The sequence below is a fragment of the Ammospiza nelsoni genome, chromosome 3 (genome assembly GCF_027579445.1).
Source record: "Ammospiza nelsoni isolate bAmmNel1 chromosome 3, bAmmNel1.pri, whole genome shotgun sequence".
Taxonomy (NCBI): domain Eukaryota; kingdom Metazoa; phylum Chordata; class Aves; order Passeriformes; family Passerellidae; genus Ammospiza; species Ammospiza nelsoni.
The window spans coordinates 79015220-79037214 of record NC_080635.1 but is presented as its reverse complement, the minus strand read 5'-3'; the positions used below and the strand labels follow the sequence as shown (position 1 = coordinate 79037214).

The 21995-nt window shown below is 37.7% G+C and overlaps 1 protein-coding gene across 1 annotated transcript in view; it reads left to right on the top strand.

Annotated features, from left to right (window-relative positions):
- Positions 1–469: 469 nt before the first annotated feature.
- GREB1 (growth regulating estrogen receptor binding 1) overlaps positions 470–21995 on the top strand; it is an 88899-nt gene continuing 67373 nt past the window's right edge. The window contains exon 1 of the mRNA XM_059468144.1: positions 470–573. The gene's annotated coding sequence lies outside the window, so the exon portion shown is untranslated. The remainder of the gene's footprint in view (positions 574–21995) is intronic.

Below are 21995 nucleotides of genomic sequence, written 5' to 3'. Positions count from 1 at the left end.
GCAGGCTTTGGCTACTGTGACTTGATTTTTAAATTTTTTCATTTTTTTAACACACAGATAAACCCCCAAAGTTTCCAATTTCCCCAAAACGCTTCCACTTTCCCTTTGTATCCCCGGTCTTCCCTATGCATTTTCTATTTTACAACTCTTTTTTCCCCGGGGCTGGTGAAATTGTGTGCACTTTAGATCCCAGAGCCGACTGAGGCACGTCTGGGTGGGAAGATACCATATTCCGTGGGAAGCAGGGGTGGGGATGCCTGGGCGGAGAGGAAAAGGCGGGGGAAGGGTGAGGGCTTGTATTCTTGACCTTAGGTAGCTGGTGCTGAGAGGTAGCGCATTGTGTGGGAGCGCACAGAGAGCTGCAGCTCTCTGGGGATGGGAAGGAGGGAGCGAGGAGGAGGGAGGAGGAAGCTGGGACAGCGAGGGGGGAGGAGGAGGAGGAGGGAGCAGCATCTCTATCTTTCTTTGCAGACCACGCTGCTAAACAGCGAGGGGAGGCTCATGCTTCCCTAATGTTCATCACTCCCTGCTTCCAGCGTGGTCGCACACAGAGCAACAAAGAGAGTCTCAGAGGTAAGAGCCGTGCAACCTGCAAAGCTGCAGCTTCTGCCAAAATAAGGGGAAGCAGCAGCAACAATAGAGAGAAAAGCTTATCAGCACCTGGGAATGCTCCGAGACGGCAGGGGGGTAAGTGGAAGCGCAGGGCTCCTGAAGGTTAGGGCAGTGTTAGTCCCAGCAGCAGCAGCGGAGCAGGGCAGGTCCGGGGGGATCGGGACAGCAGCAGCGGTGCTGAGCTGCGGGCAGCTCCAGTCCAGCTGCCTGGTGGGAAGAGCAGGGAATGGGTATAACTGGTACATGGATAAACGGGACTTAGCAAGGGCTAGAAATAATTTATTTTTTATTTACCCAAAATATAGTTTTGGAGTGAACAAAACAATCCATTACTTTGTGCGTGTCCAAAAAAAACAAAAAGTGAAGTTAAAGTCTGCAAATTGTTTTGACTTTTTTTTTTTTTTTTAACCTGAAAGTTTGATTTTTCATTTTAGGACAACGTTTCAGATCAAAAATGCACTTAATAGCAACAACAAGGAAAAAAGACAACATTCCAAAAATAAATGTGCTTTTAAAGTCAAACAAAATGGGCTGTTTGACAATTATTTTAAGAAAATATTTGTGATACCAAAACAAGGTATGGTGTTTGACTAGAGAAATACTGTTTCATTTCATTTAGGAAAAAATCAAACCACAATTTTATACTTGTCTAGTATACTTGACTAGAAATGAGATTTCTAGTTTTGTGTTCAGACTAAAAAATCAGCAATTAGTTTAGGTGTATTTGTAAAGTGAAATGTTTATTTTACTTGTGGATACTGGGATCTTAAATGAAGGAGACAGAATCTATAGCATCTCTACATTGCAAAGATTGATGTTTGGTTTTTTCTTGTGCTTTGTCTCATTTACTTTACTTTTTGAGGTATGGGCTACATTGGTTTTGATCTAATATTTCATAGACCCTTCTGAAATTATTAATTAATAAAAGTTATAGTATCAGTGCTTGTAGTTAAACATGTAGAACCACACTAACCACCAGTGGTTAGTATGTCTTATGAATGAGAGTCTTTAGGACCTAATGTTGGGTTTTGTTTTATTTGGTTTTTTGTTTGATTTTGGTTCTGTTTTATTGGAGTTTTTTTCTGTAAAACATAGATTCATTCTCGGAAGCTGGACATTCTGCAATATTTGTGCTTAATTGGAAGTTTCTGTGTTTTCATCTCAACATTAGGTAACTAAAATAGCTGTGGTGAGTTGATTTGTTGTTTGAGGGAGGAAATTGGAGCCACCTCTCTGGTGCATTGGGAACTTGGAGGTGGTAGAGCTACATTTGATTTGCTTTTTTGTCAGTGTAAATTTACTGCTACATGTGCACATCAGATCACCATCAGGGTCTGTACTGGTCTACATTGCCTCATTTTTCTTATACATGAGAGAAAAGCCACATCACAGCAATGAGACTTCTCTTCCACCAGTTTTTACAATGATCTTAATTGCTGTTTCAGGGCTTATTTCATTTATATTATTTTCAAAATATAAATAGGAGTCTGACATTACTCACCATGTCTGGTGTGGTAGTTGTCACCTCTAGCTTTGAAATTTACTTAAGTTAGTAGACAATGAGGGTTTTATTATAAAAGAAAAACAAAATAACTTGCTTTCCTGTCAGCCCACCCCCTTGCTTATACAACTAATTTGGCTTTGTTTGGGGGGTTTTTAAAAAATTTTTTATTCTGTCTTTTGATTTTCTGACTTAGGAACAACTGATACATTTTTGAAACCTCTTGTTCTGTTTTGTCCTCAATGTACAGCTGTTTAAGAAAATATTGAATTAATTGAGGCTTTAAAAGTCATCTTTTGTTTCCTTAGAAAACCTAAATGTACTGTATACAAAATGATAGTTTTATTTTTACTTTTTTTTTTGGTTTTGACTACAGTTTTGATTTTCAGTGGCTTCTGTTAAAAACTCACTTTGGAAAGTTTTAGCTGTGTTAGATGCATAAAGAAACAGTAAAAAAGAACCCAAATGCAAATCTACCATTGCAGGTAAATTTCATTTGAAGTTAACATTCTTTTATACTTAGACAATAGTTAGCTACTGTTCTCTTAAAACAACTTTCCATGAATTGTATTGTTCTTGAAGTGTATAAGGGCTGGATGCAAAGCTCCCTGAAGTCAGGAAGAGACATTCCATAGACTTCAAATGGCTTTGGATCAGGCCTGTCATGTGAGATTAGCTCCTGACAGAAGATGTAATAAGCACAAGCCCAGAAATGAATAATTTAGGGATGGAATTTCACTCAGGCTGTGATCATCTTTGTGTTTTGAATATCTCTTAGTCACAATGTTTTTATTTTCTGTTTTTCCTTGGTATCTGAAATATAGGGTTTTCCTTCTCACTTATGCCTCAAGTCTGTTGTCTGTTTGTGTCTGTATTTAAATTCCTTGTTAGGGTAGTCTGTCTTTGGATACAATAGCTCTGAATCTCTCAGATGAGATTTCGTGTTACTCAATAAAACTATGCATAATATGCACAAAGTTAAGGCTAGAGTTTTCTAATGTGAAATACCAAGTTAAAAACAATGAATTGAATTCTGTGTTTCCTTGTTAAACCAAAAAAATGTATTCTGTATGAGAAATTACTGGCTTCCATAGTTTCTCTTTTAATAAAACAACACCTGTCCCCAAAACCCAGAAGATACTGCTCTATAAAATGTGAAAAGTGACAAAGCAAGACATTTACAATTTTTCTGCATTTGAAGCTTGTGGAGCTTGCACTCTGTAAAAGTCACCATGAGAAAAACAGCAGAATTTTGTTTAACAAAATAAAAGGAGGGCATTTTACAGCAGAGTTAAATAAAGTGGCATTTGAATTAGGAAGTTGTAAACTTTAAAAGGTGATTCTTACTAATAAATCAAAGCCTGTGAGACTCCCAGACCCTCTAGTGATGCTGGACATAGTTATCTTTGGGGGAAAAGTGCCTTTGATTCTTATTGATTGTGGTTTTTCTAATGAATACAAAGCCTGCAAGGTGAATGATAAGTGATCTCTCACTCCTTTTTTTCTCCTTCATACAAAATAAAGCATTTACTTACTATCAGCTGAGATCAGGCAGAGCCAGAGATTTATTTCATGTGAATGAAAGCTATAAAAGGCTAGTGGAACTACAATCGTAGAAAATCGACATGAAAACATGCCTACTTTTACAAAAACATGCCTGCATTTGTATATTCCACATGTGCACAGGGAAAATATTGCTTCCTGAAGTACAGCTGAATAGTTCTTTGCTTTTTTCCCCACACAGACTATGGTTCATGTTTCAGTCAGTTGGGAAATCTGACTAAATCTTGAAAACTTCTTTTATACAGATTGTGGCAGGAAACACTATAATTTACTAAGGAAATTGAAATGTATCCCTAATGCTCATGTTATAGATATTTGTAGCTGTAACTTTATAATTATACTTAAGGATTCCCAAGATTGTTGGTTTGTTTTCAGTTTGTCTTTATTTGCCATTGCCCATGTGCTGCCTTTCATGTTTAAATATTTATGTGAGGAATAAGGAAATCTAAGAAGTAACATTGGCACTGGTGTATCTGTGAAGAAACGGTAATAGAAAATTGCCATTTGCCTACATTGTATACTGTAGAAAAAATGTTGTAAAATATAAATACTGATCTAGTGTTATATGAAGAAAATACCTTTTTTTTCTAGTTGAACAGCACAGCAGTACATCATGTACTAAAAGCAATCTATAATTATGTTGATGGCATATTTATATAATTATGCAGCAAATAAAAATGAAAAAAATATTTGTAGAAAGTTTATTAACATCACAGGAAAGATGTATAGTAAAAACATAGAATCATAGGATATCTCAGTGGAGAAGACACTCATACAAATCATCAGATCTAACTCCCTGCTCCTTGCAGGACAACCTAAAGCTAAACCACTTAAGTAAGAATGTCATCCAGACACTCCTTGAACTCTGTCAGGCTTGGTGCTGTGACCCTGTGCCAGTGTCCAACCATCCTCTCAGTGAGAAACTTTTTCCTAATGTCCAACGTGATGCTGTCTTTCCCTGGTTAGCTTCATTCCATTCCTTCAGCCACTCCCCTCAATTCTTGTCTTTGACACCATCTTGTCACCCTCCTCAGGACAGACTCTAGTAGTTTGATGTCTTTCCCAAGTTGAGGCACCCAGAATTGCACACAGCATTGGAGGTGGGGCTGCACTGATGCAGTGCCCAGAGGGACAATCACTGCCCTCCACAGGCTTGCTATGGCTTGTAGGACATGGCTGGCCCCTGTGGCTGCCAGAGCACACCCAGATTCACATTTCCATTGATCCAAACCCTCAGATCTCTTTCTGTGGGGCTGCTCTCCAGCCCAGTTTGTATGTTTAACCAGGATTGTCCCATCCTAGATGGAGAATCCAGCACTTGCTCTTATTAAATTTCCCTAAATTGGTGACTGTGCTGCTTCCTAATCTCTGCAGGTGTCTTTCTATATTAGGCCTCTTGACCCTTGACTGATTCCACAGCTCCTCCTGTGTTTTTCAGCAAACTTACTCCTGTGTTAGATAATTTATACAAATGTTAAATAACACTGGCCCTAAAATTGAGCCCTGTTGAACCCTGCAGTTGACTGGCTGCCAGCCTGATGACACCCCATGTACTATAACTCTTTGAGCCTTCATTATGTCCTCCTAGAAAAAGATGTGATCTTACAAGGATCTTCAAGAGACATTTGTCTTCAAAATGACAGTGACTTTTGTTCTGTATGAAATAGAAGTTATGTAACTGTCTTGAGCATATTTGAAGTATCATCTGGGAATTGCACAGTATTGTAACTTAGAGCAGACAACCTGCCTTTTTCTCCATGCCTAAGGCAGCAAGGAAATCAAGAAAGGCATGAAATCAGAATTATAACAACTTCAATTTTTAGAGTATCTCCTCTTTGCCTACACTAGCCCACTGATGAACATTATTACCTATATGTTCATGTGGCCTCAACTTGATCTATACACTGTTTCTTTTGTAATTTGTGCATAAGCAACAGTTTACAGCCTAGACAGGCAACATGTGTTTTAACTTATGTAAATTACCCTGGCCTAAGTGCATCCATGCCTCTTCAGCTGCTCCATCATAGCTACTCATGGCTAAAAGCTTTTGTCTTTGAGGCCTTAAGAAACAAGGAGACCTTCAGTTACTTTGCACTAAACCACTTCTATTTTGAGAGCTGCATTTCCAGTTTCGTGCTCAACATATCTTTAATTTTTCTGCCATTTACTTCCTCTTTCATCAAACCTAATCGTAGTCTTATTTTCTTTTAGAGGGTGGGAAGGTGGAAGTGGAATTTTTGCAAAGCTGTTAATTTAATGTACTGGTCTACAATCCTACATCTACCAGTTCAGCTATGACATGGGGAGGTTTAATACAGAAGGGAAAAAAGCTCCTGCTCAGAGAAATAATAGGAGGAACAACTAGAAAATCAGGTAGTGTTGCTGTTTTCTGGGGAGATGTGCTTAGCACTGGTGACAGAATAAAAGGGAAATACTGTCTTTTCCTTGGGATTATTAAGCAGACATTGGGTTTGCTGATGCAAAAATTAGTATTACTCATACCAGTTCAGATAGCTGTGTTAATGAATTTCTTTGGTTAATGGACCTGACTTTGCTCTTCCACTGATTATTCATTTTTTTCTGATATGTTCTTGCCATATATTTCTATAGCTTAATTCACGTATGTTTTGTATGATCTAAAAGATTGCTTCATCTGGTTAATTTTGTGCTTCCATCCATCGAAGTCATGATGCCATAACATCACTATGCATATGGATGTTTTTGTATGGAGGCTCAGTCTATCTAATGGACTGCCTTCCCATATGGGGATGCCAATGATTCCAGGTACTGTACATATCAAAGTAGATACATGTCTTTATTTGTAGTTTGGTTGATTACTAGAGAGCTTAGAAAATTACAGTATTCTCCAGCTATAATGCAGGTCTTCTGAATTTCTCACTGCATATGTTATAAAATAGATGTCCCTAATGAAGACTGAGATAATGACTTTAAAATACTCAGAAAAGGCAAATGCTTCATTATACCTGTGCATTTCTAGCATTTAGTTATTACTGTGCCATAAAGGATCCATACAATCTCCAAAGGTCAGGTCACATTTTTCAGTTAAAATACCAACATCTGTACATTTCAGGCAGTGATTGTGCATAGTCTTCTATAGATTTTCATATGTCTTTCCTTGTGTGTATGTCTTGTTTTATTCAATGAAGTTTCCCAATATGTTCTGATGCTTATTTTATTTTATTTTATTTTATTTTATTTTATTTTATTTTATTTTATTTTATTTTATTTTATTTTATTTTATTTTATTTTATTTTATTTTATTTTATTTTATTTTATTTTATTTTTCCAGTATTTCATATGCACAAGGGAAAGACAAAGGCAGCTGAGGGATCCAATTGAGAGGTGTGAAAAAGAGTGCAGCAAGGGGGGAAGGTGACTTGGCTTGAGTTCATTCCCAGGTTTCAGCCCACTGACAATGTTCACTGTGTGAATTGTGTTCTCTCTTGGGTTCTCTTTAAGGGAAATCCAATGATTTCCCTCTGAGGCAAAACTTAAGCATTGTTCTGGAGCTAATTTATTTCAAAGGCTGCTCCCACTCAGCAAAGTGGATGACACAATTACCTATGACTCTCCTAATCCCACGTGATTTTCTAATACTGTTGAAGTAGGTCTTGTATCTTGTGTGTGATGTGATGCAACATCCCCATTCATGTATCACAAGCTTTTAGTTCTATGCCAAAAAATGCTGCTCTGATAAAAGCTTCCATACAGCCTGCATAATAATGAAATTAAACTGACTGGGGGAAAGACCACACAGAAATACAATGTCAGGGCCATGGAGGCCCAGCTGAGGCCCAGAGACACTTTGGCCCAGCATCAGGTGATGTGAACACGGTCCTGCATTGTGAATGCAGGCAGTTCTCCAGCCCTGGACATAAAGACCTGGCATCTTTTCCTGAGCCAGATGCTTGCAGCAGTAGAGGTGTAAGGTCATGCTGACAGGTCAGTCTGGGTGGGAAGTCATGGTGTATAGGATGGCAGCAAGAAAACAAAGCTTCATGGATGGAAGCTATTCCCATTTCAAATTAGCTATACTGCTTAACTGTATTTTCACTGCTAGGTGGCATTGCTTTTGCATGTAATTTGGTTTCTTTGGAATTGTGCTCACTTTCTAAAGACAAAAGGCTGTCTTGAATTCAAGCTAAATCTTACTCAGTTGGAATGATCCCTTTAAACCTTGCAGATGAGATCTTAATCTATAGGGAAAACTTTCTGAGGTAGGTTGGTTTGTTTGTTTTTCATTGTGTGCTTCTGTGGGTCCAGGATGAAATAAAGTTTTCTTTTTAAGGTGCAATTTTTGATACATCCAATTAGAAATTTCTTTCACATTTGTATTTTTTTAGGTTATGTAGTAAGAGTCTGGAAACTTCTAAAGATGATGTCACAATGGAGAAAGAATAGTCTGACAAACAGCAGGACTTCAAAGGAATAATCTATTTCTTGTATCTTCTACCTAGATCAGAATTAGGCGTAGCTGCAGCCACAGAATTTGCCAGCACTCAGGGCTGTGTATAAATGCATGCACATGAAAAGCTAGCGTGTTTTACTAAGGCTTTATTCACACATCCTCTTTGGACTGCAACTGTGCTGGCTGAGATGGTTCCTAATAACCATAGTTCTGTAAAGCTCTGCCCCTAATAACTCCTTATTGCACTTCTGCCAGAGAGGTGACTGTGCCAGCAGAGCTGCTCCTGTGCATGGCTCCTAATCCATGCCTCTTGAATTGAATAGAGCTGCTGAAGCTCTATTACTGTAACAGTGTTAACGTTTTTTTACTAAAGAGGGTCAGAGATTTCAGAGATTGCTTGCAAGGAAAACAATGTATATATATATATATATATAACACTGGCAGGGCAATAATTTCCAACATCAGAGCAGTAATGAGCCTCTATAAAATAGATTGTAATCTTCAGTGGGTGCTGCCAGAAGTGGAAGATTTGTTGATTGCCATTTATGTCACTGATTTTTCAGTATTTTCCTCTTGCTATATAGGTATGACCTTAGGTTTGTATACATGTTGCTTGTTCACAGGTAATTTGTGTTAGCCATGGTCAGGATTCAGTTAAATGGTAATATTTATAGACTTGGGGTTCATTAGGTTTTTTTCCCCCCTGTTTTAACTTTATCTGTTTTACATTCTTGCCAGAGCTGCTCTGAGGGCTCTGTACTGATTCAGAATCCGAGCTCCTGTTCTGTTTAAACACATGCAATTTATTTTAAAAATAATGAGATTAAACATTGAAAATAAATCATCAGGATCTATCACTGAACAGAAATCCTTGGGGTCTGGTTTAATTCAAAATCCACCAAAGTCAGAAAGATCCATTAGAACAGCCCTTATGTCGCTATTATCAGCATTTTGTCTGAGAACTTTATGAATTCCTAAACTCCTTAAAAACAACTTTTTTCCCCTCTTTGCTACTTTTTTTTCCTTGTTGGTTCATGCCCTATTTTTTATGGTAGTAAACTAATACAGAGAAGAGAGTTTTTGAAGATTTCAGGATTCTTGGCTGTTTGAATCCCATACAATTCCTTTGTGAATTCAGTTTCACTCTTTTCTGGCAGACATTAAAATAAATAAACATTGGCTGAGCTGAGTAGATAATATTAGGTGATTTAGAGCTGGCTTTGAAACAAGCATTATTAATCCCAGTGTTTGCATAACAAATGATGAATAGTTTGGTTTTTAAAATGTTGACATTTATCTGTTTTTCTCTATCTGTTGCATTAACACTGGTACATCATTGACTTTTAAATTATGAGGAATATTGTCAGTGTAGAAAACAATGGTATTGATGCCAGTTTGAAAAAAAAAATCAATGCAAAACAATTTATCATTTGGGCATAGTTTATTAAACTAAAGATAGTTTAGAAGCTTGTATACTGTGAAATCCATCACATTTTGGACCAGACTTTGTCCTCATTTCAAGCTAAAGAATTTCATGGCAGGATAATATTTTAGCACTGTGTTACAAAAAATTGTTGTCAAAGCACAAGAGACTGAATATAAATACTAGTTTGGCTGAACTCCAAATTTGTGCATACATATGGATTGTCAGCAAGTTGGTCTTGTTAAGAGGTTTTACATGTATATGTGATTTCACTTACATATTTGGGGTGGGTTTTCAGCAGGACCTCCCAGAAGAGTAAAGGAGAGAAGGGTGTTTCTCTAGGTGTTTGCTTGACTTCCAGAGTTTTAGCTGGATGTGTCCTATTTCTGTTTGACCGTTTTGTTCAATTTCAGTCCCTCAGAAAGGTGAAAAATGAAGTTGTCTAAAAGCACCCATGATAATCTCTGGTAGTTTCGTGGAAAATTATTCTTTAAATATTCTGGAAAACAGGGGAAAACTGATCCAATTATAAATCACATAGGTGTGTAGGGAGCAAAACAATTTGAAAAAATGTTAAAATCACCTTTCTTTTTAAAATATGAATGAATAGAAAATTATATCAATCCTTAACATACGGCATGCGCACCATTTAAAATGTATAAGTTAATTGAGTGAAGTTATGTCTGCAAGCAACATCTGCATGTTAGAAGTAGAAATCTGTGTGACACTGGCTAGGTAGAAATACTATGGGTGCATGTGCACATTATGATGACAATGTCAAGGCACTTTAGACAGAGTGGTTGGCTTTTAGAAGGCAGATGTTTGAGAATGGTTTCAAAACCAGAAAATCAAAGGTTTTTTTTTTCTTGTTGATGCTTTTCCTTCTACTCTTTTTGTAAAATCTTTGGTGTTCCCACAGGTACATTAGGATACAAAGCAATTATGAAAAGCAAAATAAATCCTTAGTTTATTGGGTAAATTTGGAAACAATTTTTTTGACATTTCTGACCATCCTTCAAATAAGGATGTCAGAGTGCAGAGGTCAGGCTATAGAAGCCTTGGGATATCAAAAGGTGGTGAGAAGAATGGCTGGGATTTCCAGCAGCCTGAGAGTGCTCTTTTGTCTCTGGTGGTCGGTTGTCGAGGATGATGCCTGTGGACATCAAAGAAATGTACAAACAGTGTTATCAAGGCCTGTCCTTTGCCCCCTGCCATGTAATGGGCCTCTTTTCAGGAAAACATTGGGAAAGCTGAGAAAGCAAGCTGTCCTATCATAGTGCTATTAATTCAGCAAGAAAGCGGATCAATAACATTTGCACCAACCAGTAAAACAATCAGTTAGTTTCTAAAAATGCAGATTAGTCAAGCTTATAAATTAGACACTGCACATCCAAAAATCAATTTTTCATAATGTGTTTGTAATGAGACCTTAGTTTCAAAGAATTTTTTGCCTTCTTGGAAATATTATGGAGAACTGGTCTGAGAAAATGAAACAAAACAAATCCCCTGTCTTCCTTTAACACTTGCAAAGAGGTTTGGCTTGTGGGTTGTTTTGTTTGGTTGGTTTTATTAATGTGTTATATGTACTGAGGTATTGTTTAAAATAAAAAGGAGCCAGTATTTAATGCACTTCATGCTTGAAATATTGACTTTGATGCCTGGAAGAGTTATGCCAACATTTTTAAAATAATGTTTCAAATCCATTCAACCTTTTAATATACTGATGAAGGAACAGCTATTGTTTGTGATAAATGCAATAAAATGTTATGAGAAAAAAACCAACAAAACCCAACTGTTTACTTCTTGTAATTTTGTATTTCTTTTTAGAGATCAGAGCTTTTTAAACCCTCAGTTTTGAAAAGAAATATTGCAAATTTTAGTGGACGCTGGGGTGGTAATCTGGTCCTGAACCATGTAACAGCTTATTAAGCCTAAAATAGGGACTAACAGAGAGGAAGGCAGCCTAGAAATGGGCTTGTGCTGGTGATTCCTGTGAACCAAACTCTGGGGTTTTTTAGCTGATTCAGAGCCAGTGATATTGCCTGTGTCATTATGCAGTGCTGCTGCCATTCTTGAACTAAGTAGACACCATGTAAAATATATTCTTCACAGGACTGAGGGCTGAGAAAAATTTGTGACTATGGATCAGTCTCTATAAATATTTGATAAACTCAGTTTTTAGGATTCACTGCTGTGCACATTTTGCTAAGAGTATATTGTTAATTAAAATGTACTTGAAATCTTTAATAAAATTAGACCACATGAATACACATAATTGCATTATTGTCATAAGAAAACTACATGAAGTCAATATGAAGATAATAATGTAAATATTAGTAATGTAAATATTAAATATAATTAAGATGGTAAGGTAAATATGCAATATAAAACTGTGGTCGAATTGACAGCACACCTAAATAGAGGAAAATCGAGCTGTGACTTTTCAGCACGTGGTTATGTGACATCTTTAAATACAGCTCAAAGTGTAAGTGCAATGTGCTTTTGAAAGTCTGAAATGAAACTGTTTAAGGAGCATGTGTTTCTCTGGCCATACTTCATTTTACTGTAATTTAGGAGTGAAGAGAAAACTTTTATATAAACCTATGAGTTAAGTTTAACTAGGAGAACATGGATAATAATATCATTGTTGCTGCATTAAAGTTTATAACAAGCAACAGATGTGCTGGCATAATTGTTTTTTATTTGGATGGATATTGCACTTGAAACCTGGCATTTGGGGCTGCTAATATGACTCATCATTACTATCTTCCTGAACCCTCATTTAGTAAAGAAGATGAAGAGCTGCAGATTTGCTTGTGTGCTTGAGTGACCATAGAGAGGCTACGTGGTCATACTCATTTTCCTTGCTCTGGAAAGAGAGTCCAAATGCTTTTTACTTTCAGTGTATGGATCTTGAACACAGATACTATGTTTTCCATAGTTAGTATATTTTATAATAGTTCATATAGTGCTACCTCTAGAAAAAAACATGGAAAACAAAGTATTGCATCTCCTATAGCATTTTAACCTTTTTCTTACATCTGTGTTTTTTTTCCTTGTCATAGTTGCATCCTGATTTTGCAAACTTCTCTGTCCTTAACTTTTCACAAGAGAATATTCTCAGTGAGTGAAGAACATCCTTCTCTGTTAATTGGAGAGGTACAGATTTGGTGGATGGAGTGTTCAATGCATGAAATGTTAGTAGGATCTGTTGTGATAGGACAAGGAGCAATAGTTTAAAAAAAAAAGAAGCTAGATTAAGATTAGATATATAAGGAAGAGTTTTTTTTTTAATAGAAGTGGTGAAACACCAGCATAAATTGTCCAGAGAGATGGTAGTAGCCTGTCTCTGGAAACATTCAAAATCAGGTTGGATGGTACTCTAAGTGACATGGTCAGGTTGGAGATATTCCTGCTCGTGGCAGGGAGGTTGGACTAGATGACCTTAAAAGGTTGTTTCCAAAGCAAAACTTTCTGTGATTCCATGGTTCAATGTTTTTCTTCGTGAAAGAAACAGGATATCATGCTTCTGGAATTATCAGGAATTATCATGAAACAGAACTGAAACTTGCTGTTATTACTGCTTATCTTCTGGCATTTTGTTTTTCTTCATTTTTGATATGGTACAATTAGATTAAATAGTTAAATTTGAATTTTATGATAATTTCTGAGAAAGTGGTCTTCTATGGTCTGATCTAACAGTTTTTCAGAAGAGTTTGATTTTGGATATCTAGAGAGGTATTGATTAATAATATCTTTGAATTCTGTCACAAATTTATAAGAAAGAATCCTATAAGAAACCTGTTACGTACTATGGGAAAATGCATGAGAATTTGGGTAATATGAAAGAAAGTGAAAAGCAAGTGCTGCTGGATAACACACGTTTTGTGTTTGGAGAAGTTGCAGCCTATGTTTGGATGACAGTGCAACAAACAGTATCACCTCCCATTCAAGATGAAGTTCCTGTCTTTAATTTCTGTATTTTAAATTAAGGCTCATTATTACTTAGCTCTTCCCTTTAATGTGTGCTGAAACACATGTTTAGTCTGACTTGCCTCAGAAAATGAAGAGTACAGTCAGTGCTCATTGATGGGACAGAGTAAGAGAGAGGAAGTAAAAACAATTTAAAACATATAAACTAACAAGGATACACATAAAAAATGTGAACCTATTTATGAATAGAATGGGAATAGCCTAAAGAAATTTGCTGCTGAGTGGCATGAGCAGCATTACCTTCAATAGTGTTGTGTGTAACCAAAGGCAGGGAGCAAACACAAGGCTTAAATTATAGTTTGGACAATCTACCCACAGCAAAGCAGGAGCTGATGTAGAAGCTTTTCTATTATAATGAACCAGATATTCAGCTTGCTCCTGTATTTACTTAATCTATGAAGTTTAAAGGTAAAGAAAACAATGTCTCTTATTGTCTCTTACATGTGTATATGTGCAGCTGCAATACCATGTTTCTTTTTAGACACTCTTCATCTCTTCAACCTCTTCATCTTTTTAACAATGATAATTTTAAAGCCTAGTGGTGCCCAAGTGTCAGCATTAGTTGTTTCATTGTTGAATATTCCAATTCTTGGAAAGGAGAGGTAGGTGTAAGTGGAGTATGTATATAGTTTTTGGGGAGGGCATTGAGAGTAAAAAGTTTTAAAAAGACAGTGAGTAAAAAAGAAGTCAGAGAAAGGAGGACAAAGGAGGGAAAACTGTGACCAGAGTGCACATAGTCTTGAAGGCAGAGTCTGAAAAGCTAAGGGAGGCAGTTTGTGGCGGGCCTGATCTGGAACTCCCAGTCAGAGTGGTTCCCGGTACAGTTTTGGCCTGTGGCACTCAATAGTCTTCCAGGCAGTGCTTGGGCTTGGAATGGCATGCACCAGGGACTGCTCCCAGAGCGCATGGACCTCACATGCTGTCCCAGCAGCCTCTCCCCACGAAAGCATTTCCACAGCCATTCCCTTCCACACTGAGAAAGCTCCAATGTGATGACTTGCAGCACAGCCCTGGCACTGGTCAAAGTTCTGACTCAAACCACACTCAATATGCCCACAAAGCCACAGGGCACTACATGTTTTCAGGGGAGTGGGCATAACTGTGCCAGCAGCAGTGGCCTGGTTTTATCTAGCAGTATAGACATGGCAAAGGAGCAACATTCCCTGTTTGTATGTAGCTGATAAGTGGATGGGGTTCCCGAGAAGCTGCAACCTCACCTGAGTGGGAGTGGTTGCCTTTTTGAGTAGTGCTAATGGCAGGGGCTTCATTTGTATGTGCCTTCTGATAAACTCATGTCTCTGGAGTCTATTGCTAAGGGCTGTTGAATGGGGCATACAGAGAAGTCACTAACAGCAATATCTAAAAGTTACATTTCTGCATAAGGGTCATATTTTGCCTTTGCCTTTTATGCAAAATTCTTGTGAGGTCATGCAAGTAGAGTGATGAATGTCAGTTAATGAAGGAAGCAACAGTATGTACACAACTAAGTGGTATGCATTGATAGCTGAACCTCAGCCTGAGAGCACATAAGATTCTGTGTTTGTGTGTGTGTGTGTGTAGGTATTAATAGGTATGTATGCACAGGTATTTCCTACCCACCTGATTTATTTTTATCCATCACTGGGATGTAGCTATTGCTCAAAAAGAACTTCTTTGTAGCATACTGGTACACTATTGTGTGAAAAAAACAAACCAAAGTCATACATAGAATTTATTTGAAGGAAGCAAAAGCTTCAAAACTGCTTATAAAGTAAAAACCTATTCAGTCAGAGAAAGTTCTGTAAAGCTCTGCTTTGGTAAAGGATATCACCTTAATGGGAAGAGGCTATTCATGTAGTATATAGACTGGTAATTGAATGCAGGAGATGACGAGGCCAAGATAATTATGCGCAAATGCCAAGTTCATAATGTTAAGTACTGAAAGAAGTCATCAGTCAGAGTGTTAGGAAGAGTGACTTAGATAACAGAATTCTAGAAGAGGTAGGGTTATTTTCTGTGAGCCAGTTATTCCTACCTTTTCTTCTTCAGAAGTTTTAGCACAGGAGACAGTGAAAAAGGATAATATTTCAATCTGAAAGTGACCTGGGCCCTCCTATGGGCTTGACTAATACTTTTCTTCAGGCAGAGATGATGTTCCTGAGTCTAAGACAGCTTGTAAACAAGCAATAGTTATGATTATTCCCCAGTAATTTTTCACATATTTCCCTGCATAGGATAAATTCTTGAGAACACTTCATTTACAGTTCATCCCATATTCTGTCATAGAGGTAGTGTTTGGGTAGCTTTGATAGGATGTTTTTCTTTATTCTTCAGGCAGGTGAACTACTCAGAATCAAAGACAGTTGAAGCTTTCAAAGTTTTTATTAGAAGTTTAAATTTTTTTCCAGCTGATCTTGTGCTAACATTTCTGAATGCATCATCTTCATGCTTTCAAATTATACCATAGATTGTGATATTTTTCTGAAAGAGCCTTTATCAAATGTCTAGAAAAAAGACTGTCCTTTATGTGAAATGATTACTGCTATTGGAAAAATGATATGTGTGTGTAAAATATCCTGGATATATAATTTTGGGGAAAATAGATGCTGGCAGTTGTGTAAGAGCCATTCATTAAAGGCAAGAAATTTGCTGTTACATAAAACTTGTTCCTAGCATGTCAGTTGGTGCAATCTGTCCAGCTGTGCTGTTTCAGACATACCATTTTGTACTGTTCCTGCTGTCTGTTTAGAGTGCTGTTCCATTCTTTCATCCAGTGACATGAACTCTGTTCTTTAAGTCTCTCTCGATCGTGAGAGACTGTTCTCTGCTGCAGGGACAATGTACAATGGGTAATTCTCAAATGTGAGAGCAATGCCCAGCATTTCTGAAAAATGTGAGACACTATCAACCAACTGAAATAATACTGTGTACAATTTGTACTGCTTTTTAAAATAGATCTATTCCTCTGGATTGCCTTTCCTACTAATACTTCTTGTGTATGTGTTGCAGAACATAAAATCATGATTTCAAAAAAGGACAAGGCAAAATGTCAAACGAGACAAAAATGTCATAATGACAGTGTTTGCCCTCCAGCTTCTTTTCTGTAGTACGATGTGTCAAAAATGCTATAGATTTTAACATTGCTTAGCATAATTTCAGAAATCACACATCTGTCAAACTGAGTCCTAATATTGTTGAAAATTTTATCGAAAATTTCATCATTCTGGCAGACTTGGGTCCAGAATGGCTTTTTGATAAATACTTAGAATAAAAGAGCAAACATTATACTTGATTATGTAATTATGTAAAGAATACTTGCTTTTAAAACTTTTTACTACTTTTTCCAAAGGTCAGCAGCAGCATATATAGTCACTATGCTATTGCAGCACCATATTTTGGCTGTTCAGAGTGCTAAACTAAAGTAGATTTTGTAGCACCTTTGCATTTGCAATTTGACACTCAGTATTCTGTTTAAAGTGAAGTTTTGAGACCTTGGAAACTGCAATGAATTTTATATGGTGGTAGCATAATGAAAATATTTTCACACTGTAATATGTTCACAGTAGGTAACATTAATGTTAGTTTAAAAATATCAGTTGAAAAGTGCAATTATTTTAATATATGAGAAAATTATGAAAAATTTATCCCTTTGTATTTTTTGCTTGGGGTGAATTGATAGACTAAACTTGTTTAAATGGCTGTGCTGTTTTGAATTAGGTATAATAAAACTTAAAGTAAAGATGAATTGATTCTTAAGAACAGAATGAGGAAAAGGATACAGAGTTTGCAAAATAATGTCTATAGGTCCTCCAAATAAATGCCTGTTGTTTTTATGTATGGAAAAATAGGGGCAGCTGACTTCCCAGTCCTTAGTGCTATTTATTCTATTTGCAAATACTAGACCTGTTAAAATTTTGGTTCTTAATGTTAGAAAAATTCCTATGTTTGAGTCCCTCTTCCAGCTTTCTTCTAATGCCCCTTTAGGCACTGGAAGGTATTCTGAGGTTTCCCCAGAGCCTTCTCCTCTCCTGGGCTGAACAACCTGAACACTCCCAGCCTGTCTCCATGGCAGAGGTGCTCCATCCCTCTGAGCATCTTTGTGGCCTCCTGTGGACTCACTCCAACAGGTCCATGTCCTTCTTGTGCAGGGACCCCAGGGCTGGGTGCAGCCCTGCAGGTGGGGTCTCACCAGGGCAGAGCAGAGCAGAGGGGCAGAATCCCCTCCCTCCCCTGCTGCCCACACTGCTGTGGATGCAGCCCAGGGCACATTTGCCTTTCTGGGATGCAAGGGCACATGGCTGGGCCATGTTGATTTTGTTACTGCAGTGCAATTAAGGAGCAGTAGAGAAACACAACAGGAGATGTGAAAACTTTATGCTTTATTTTCCCTCATCTATGGCTTATAGTTTTTCAAAAGTGACAGGGAATTTCTAGCACTACCCAAATAAGGAAAAAATATCTATTTTTTATCAGAAAACTTACTTTGAAGATTGTTTTTATGTGACCATACAGTTGGGCTTTCCAAGTAGAATAACAGAAATAGAAGGATTTATTTCTCTAAACTCAATATGTATTTCAACATTTAAATTAAATAATAAATGAGCTGCACTCAGATCTGCACTTTTCCACGGTTTGACACTGATTGAAATTTTTGAACTCAGACTCTTAAAATTATTTAGATAATATTACCTGGCATGGATTTAATTTGTAATTAGAGATTCAGATGCTCATAGAAGCTACACTAATTTCACTTCAGACTGTAAATCTGAGTGTAAGTCAGTAATATGGAGGAAGAAGATATCCTTACTTCCCTGTTGTTCTCTGGGGGTGATATTAAGTAATCACTGAAGTATTCAGGAATTGTGATGCATAATCCATGATCTGAAAGAAGAGAAATTGGAGGTTGTGGTGGCTCTCAAAAGTAACATGGTACAGTTTTTAAGTGAGATTGAGAACTATACTGTTGTGAGCATTCTCAATTAATGCATCCAATATACAGCACTAAGGTCTTTAGTATTTATAAGTGACCAGATGGTAGAATTATTAAGAAAAAATATACAAACCCAAGGTGAACTAAAGAGATTAAAACTCTAATGATTCATAGTGATTCCTTCCAAAGAATATGTGGGGCTTGGAAATATACATAAATGGCAAATTGGGAAATAGGTACATGTCGCAGACATCTTTTGTGAAAAATCTTTTCTAGGGATTTTTTTCCCTTCTGAGAAGCTGGGGCCTCAGAGACAAAATGTGAACAATGGTTATCTGCTGCTGTGGAATGCAACAGGTGGATTTTTGATTGGGTCATCTTGAATGTTTATAATTAATGGCCAATCAAGACAGAGCTATCTCAGACAGAGACTGAGAGAGCTGCCTTTGTTATTCATTCTTTTCTATTCTTAGCTTAGCCTTCTGAGGAACCCTTTCCCTTCTATTTCTTTTTAGTATGGTTATAATGTAATATATATATCATAAAATAATAAATCAATGCTTCTGAATATGGAGTCACCATTCTCGTCTCTTCCTTCACCTGAAAACCCCTGTGACCACGGTCACAGGTACAAAGCAAGGCAATGAGTGGGGATGGTATGAGTATCTTCAGTAGTTTGCAGTGGAACAGCCTCCTGGCTGGCTCAGTAGCTGGAGAGAGCCAGTGGGTTAGCACAGGCATATCAAATCCCACACCCTGAGCACAGGATTTGTTCAATTAGTTTCAGTTCACGTTCGCAGCAGAATGCAATGTGCCTGTTCCCCAGGTATGAGATGGTGCCACATCTCATCTCCTGACCCAATGTACTGTACAGCATCCTCCATCACATGGCTTGGCATACGAGGTCTTTCACAAAGAGAGCGCAGAAAGTTGAGAGTTCTTAAGAGCTGTTTTTCTAAGCACTCAAAGGGATGTTACTCAGCCTGGAGGTTCAGAGGCTTTTTTGCCCATTACAACAATTACTATAGATGAAGGAACACTCTTAAAGAACTGTTTTGAACAGTTAGAGTCTTTAATAGCTGCAGAAGTATGGGTCAGGCTGTAGCTTTCAAATTTTTAAAAAATGGTCTGTGAAAAGTCATTTAAGATTTTTACACAGATACAGTATGACTGAATATGTGGTGGATGCTTTTGTGCAGTGTGGGAATAAAAATTAAATGTGGGTATGACATGAAATCAGCAACAATTTATGACTGATAAGAGTGATGAAGAAACAGGTGTGACATTCTGAAATATTCCTGTTGTGCCCTGAAGAAAGGAAAGATTTTTCTGGTGTAGGTTGTACTAGTTGTAAAACAATGTGTCTGATAAATAATACATTCTGTTGAAAAGGAATGGGAGGTTTGCTGAGATATGATTCATTGTTGTCTGTTGCAGTAATTAAGTCTGTTGCTTGCCTTGAGGTCAGCATGACCCTGTTTATTTTAATTTTTCAGTCTCTGGGGAAAGGAGGGCCTTATTTAACTACTTGTGGAACTAAAGCTGAGTGCACAGTGCCTGGATGTAAACCAGTGTGTACACAGTGTGATCAGCTGATGGGGAGCTGGAAGCAAACTGGAAGCTGAGTCTCTTAACAATGCAGATGTAGCCATAGTCATGCCAGTTTTTGACTTTGAGAGTAGGTTTTTGAGATGGAGAATGTGATTCTGTGTCTTGTTTATGTGCTTTTGCAATTTGAGATGCCCTCAGGTATCCTGCCTGGCATGGTCTCCTACAGGTGTGTTGCTGCCTCAGATACCCTGGAGCATATCAAAGAGCACTAAACATCTTTGTGTAAGCAACTGAATTGAGCCCCAAAACTCCTCAATGTAGAGGTCTTCCTGCAGCTACAGCTGCAGTGCCTTGTGGCCAGTGAAGCCAAGAGTGGTCAGTGGAGCTGGGGGAGGGAGGTTATGTTGAGCTAAATAGACACTGGCAGCTGGTCAGCTGAATCATCGTCAGCTGATCAGATCTCTATCAGATCCCTTGGTTTTATTGGTTATAATGGAAATTTCTGCCTAGTGAAACAGTACATATCTGGAGTCTCATTCACACGTAGGTGCCTGGTTTCATGGTTTGCCCGCTGGTTTACCTGAGGTGTCGGTAAAGGACTGGCACAAATGACAGAGGACTTGCTGCAGAGCTCTGCTTCTTTGGAGCAGCAGTCAGAATGCAGACAGAACTGCCCAGAACATCTCAAAGTTAGACAATGCCTGTGGTTAGGCAGCTGAATTGCAGTCTGTATTTCTAGGTGATCTTGAAGGTCTCCTTTTGTGCATCTTCTAAGTACAAGACTGAGCGTGTTTCTCTTGGAGGAGACAGTCTGGGCTCCACATAAGTACCCTCCATACCAGTGTGGTGTGTATTTTTAGCTTATATGGATGATGTATTTTATGTAACATTTTATACACACTCCAGTATTATTTCTGTATAAACACAAAAGGCAGGTATGCCTACAGCCATTTTAAAAACATTTTGAGAAAAAAAATAGTTGTCTCACAATTAAACCAGTCATTCTGATTGGCAGGACCCAGTTTTAGTTCTTTCATGCACAGTCTGCATGCAGAATGCTTTAAATACTAAGTTCTATGGGACTTTTCAAGTAACAGTCTCCACTTTACCTGTTAAAGCTGCTGGCTAAACCAGTCATTTGATCATAAATAACCTCTCATTTTCTTGGGGAAAAAAAACCCCAAAACATTAAACTTTAAAATCATATCTTAATTTTCCTTTCTGATTGCACAGGGGACATCTCTTTCCTCATTCTGCCTTATAAATGCATGTCCTGGTAAATTGTTTTTATGATGCCATTTATCATTTTTGTGCTCATGTGCTTTAGACTTTTGGAAATCTTGTAACCCTGAGGTTATAACCCCAAGATACATGCTGTGTTTCACTTCTATTCCAGTGTTCTCAATATGTGAAAAACATGTCTTATAGAGTCCTGTAAAATATTATTCTCTTCTTTAATGCCTAAGGTACAAGGTTACAATTTTACATACCTTTTGTTGGGATAATTATATGATCAGCTTTCCCCTAACAACTGTTCTGTCAATTCATCACTTACTTACATTACTGACTCATTTCACACAGATTCAGCAGCTCATTTCAGCAGGCAGAGCCTGTCTTTTCCAGTCAATGTGGTATCAGCAGCTGCATTGTGACTGACTCTTCACTGCTTCTGTATACAAAATCTCTCATACATAAACTCCATGCTCATTGCCCATTCCTGGAATTCCTGCTCTGGCTACTAATCAAACACAATAGAGCCCTTTGTGCCCTCTTGCCCTTTCTCCTCTGGAACTTCTTTTCCATGCTTATATCCAAAGCAGGCAGGCTTCCTTTCTGCATTCCATTCCTGGATATCAGGTTAGCATGTTCTTCTTTAACATCTCCCCTATGCTAATATTCCTAAACACTGATGTGGTGTTTCCAGCCACAAAGCAAAGTCAGAGGCAGACACTGCAGCATTCTAGATGTCATTCCAAAACCATCCTGGGCAGTGCATCCTAGAGAAATTTTGCTC